This window comes from Bubalus bubalis, chromosome 6, assembly GCF_019923935.1.
Source record: "Bubalus bubalis isolate 160015118507 breed Murrah chromosome 6, NDDB_SH_1, whole genome shotgun sequence".
Lineage (NCBI taxonomy): Eukaryota > Metazoa > Chordata > Mammalia > Artiodactyla > Bovidae > Bubalus > Bubalus bubalis.
This window is the reverse complement of record NC_059162.1, coordinates 18,169,337-18,172,129: the sequence shown is the minus strand read 5'-3', so window position 1 is coordinate 18,172,129 and position 2,793 is coordinate 18,169,337. Positions and strand designations below refer to the sequence as shown.

The following is a 2,793-nucleotide window of genomic DNA, read 5'->3' as shown; positions in this document are numbered from 1 at the left end:
AGATGTTTCCCTATCCACAGCAGTTTTCTAGATAGTAGATGCTCACATAATGTCAACTTAAAGGAATCTACATATGTCTTATTTTATTTGTCTTCCTTATAAGTATCACATAAAGAATGCAATGCTTCAATGGTAAAATGAGCTATTCTAGTTCCCAAGCACGTTCAGGCCTCACCTTCAACCCTGAAGCAAAAAACCTATTCGAAATCCCAGGCTCCTTCACATCTCAAGTCTCCTCTCCCCTGAGATGGCATCACTATCCCCTCTGTGCGTCCACTTCCTTCCAGGAGACATCAGACTCTTCAAGGACAATATTTTCATGCTTACTCTAGATCCCCCCTGGTCCTCATTCTTCCTACTTGATTTTATTGTCACAGATACTTCTTCCCATTATACTCTCAAATAATATATTTCTCAGGAACTAATATCCAGGATTAGTGGAAATAATGCTACATCTCCCTGGGAATCTATCTTGCTACAAGGAATCCTGGAAGCCAACAGGCTGCCATGCTGACTGCCTGAGTCTGCCTCAGGGTCTCATAAACATCTACCTTCTTTTTTCCTGATGTTTAATTTTCATCCAAAGTTTATTGTTCCAGATACTGTACCACACACATACTACAGAGACGGATGGCTTTTAAAGGGTTCTGAGTTTAGATAGACGTGTAGAAAGACTGCAGGATAACACTGAGCCCAGAGCTATGAGGAACATGAACAAAAGATCAAGGTCGTATGACACACAACTCACAGTTCACTCCTTACAAACTCATCCTCCAAGACTACCAGCTCCTGAAGGCAATCTGCATCATCACCGTGTCATTGATATCTTGCAAAATTCTGGACCCAAGATAGAAAATGCATGATTATTGGCCTAATTATGAATGAATGCATGGAGGGGGAATGGCTGGCTGGGAGCAGACCTGGGAAGCACATGGCTAGCAGTCTCTGGCTTCTGGGATTCCTCTAAGTCCTATGTGAGGAGATTCTGTATCTCAGGCACTGGGAATGTGAGGAGTCACTCACCCCAGGTTGTGAAAGTGACTGCTCTGCATCCCTAGGCTGGGTCTCACCCTTGGTAAGCCACCAGGCCCAGGATAAAAGGGCTCCAGTGTTGGGCTCTTCAGTGCTCAGCTCTGTTGGTGACAGTTCCCACCCCTCCACTGACCAGGTGAGTGCTTTGAAAAGGAGACTCTGGGGACTGGACTGCAAAGGAGTGAGCAGAAAAAGGAGGGGGAGGGGAAGGGTCTCTGGGGAGTGGGAACAAAGTGAGGGATTCAGCAACCTGCAGAGATGCTGTGGTCCAGGCCTCTTTAAAGAGCCTGTCAAGCCATCCTCAAATAAATATCTGGTGACAAGCAGACTGTAGAGCTGAGAATATTCAAGGTTGGTGGGGAGGGCAACAAAAAGCCCACCACTGTGGGCTGCCAGGCAGAAGAAGAGAAGAAGGAAGGAGAAGAAGCAGGAACATGGGGTTAAACTGCCAAGACTTGAACTGTAAATATCTTTTTTCCTCCTTGTTCTCATCCAATAAGGGTTTTCAGAGATGACAAGCATCCACTGGAAATGCTTAGGAATGATGGATCCATTGTGGGAAGGATTCTGAACTATGGCCAGCAGTGCTTCCAAGGGGCTGGGAAGCCCAATATGGGGTTGACTTTGGGCCCCATGTAGGGAGATGGTTCCGAGTCTTTCGGAAAGAACAGAAAGAAAGAGAGAGAGAGCTTTACTGCTGTTGTTTCACTTCCTGTCAGTTTTCAGATTCTGTTTGTAGCTCCTGCTCACAAAGTAGCTTGTCTTGGCTGAGGAGTCAATGAACTCCAGGGTATAGGGTGTACCTGCTTGTCACTTGTGTGCTGATGGCTTTTTGCATTTCTCCCTAGGTTTACTGACTTCCTCTGCAAGATGTCCTGCCAGCAAAGCCAGCAGCAGTGCCAGCCCCCTCCCAAGTGCCCCACCCCTAAGTTTCCTCTTCCCAAATGTCCTGCCAAGTGTCCCCCCAAGTGCCCACCCCCATGTCCTCCCCCAGTCTCCTCCTGCTGCGGCTCCAGCTCCGGGGACTGCTGCAGCTCAGGGTGTGGGGGCTGCTGCCTGAGCCACCACAGGCGCCGCAGGTCCCATTGCCACAGACCCCAGAGCTCCAGCTTCTGTGGTGGTGGCGGTGGCCAGCACTCTGGGGACTCCAGCTGCTGCCACGAGTCTGAGGGCTCTGGCTGCTGCTCTGGGGGCTGCTGCTGATCTCGCCCATAAGGACTTGTGACAAGCAGAGTTGGAACCAAAGTGCTGAATGCCCGCTCCAGTCTGCTGCTCACTATCCTCTCCCTCTGTGCCCTGCAGACTGAGCTGCTGAGATCTTCCCATGGAAACATCTGCATTTTCCCTAAATATTTCTGGCCTCCTCATCTGAGTTACAAAATAAAAAAAACCTTCCCCACTGAGCCCACCTGACTTCTTATTTATTTTTGTCAGCAGCACCCAACAGGTCAGAGTTAGCAACATGTGGCTCAGCCCTGCCCTGCCTGGGGAAATCCTGGTTCAGGAGTTGTGGGAGGTCACCTGGTCTACACTCACAGGGTGTCCCTGGAAGGACCTCTGTTGACCTTTCCTGTACAGAGAGGCCCACTCTAACCTTACAGATGCCATTTGAGGATATCCACCTTCTGTGGGTATGCTTTGTGCATTCATGGGTGCTAAGTGACTTCAGTTGTGTCTGACCCTTTGCAGCCTTTTGAACTGTAGCCCACCAGGTTCCTCTGTCTGTGGGATTCTCCAGGCAAGAATACTGGAGTGGGTTTC

At 49.2% G+C, this 2,793-nt stretch overlaps 1 long non-coding RNA gene across 1 annotated transcript; it reads left to right on the top strand.

The window, feature by feature from the left end:
- The first annotated feature begins 1,053 nt into the window (after window positions 1–1,053).
- LOC123334232 lies at window positions 1,054–2,435 on the top strand. The gene is made up of 2 exons (XR_006552061.2): window positions 1,054–1,168; window positions 1,881–2,435. It is a non-coding gene; the product is annotated as an uncharacterized LOC123334232 (long non-coding RNA).
- Window positions 2,436–2,793: the final 358 nt, after the last annotated feature.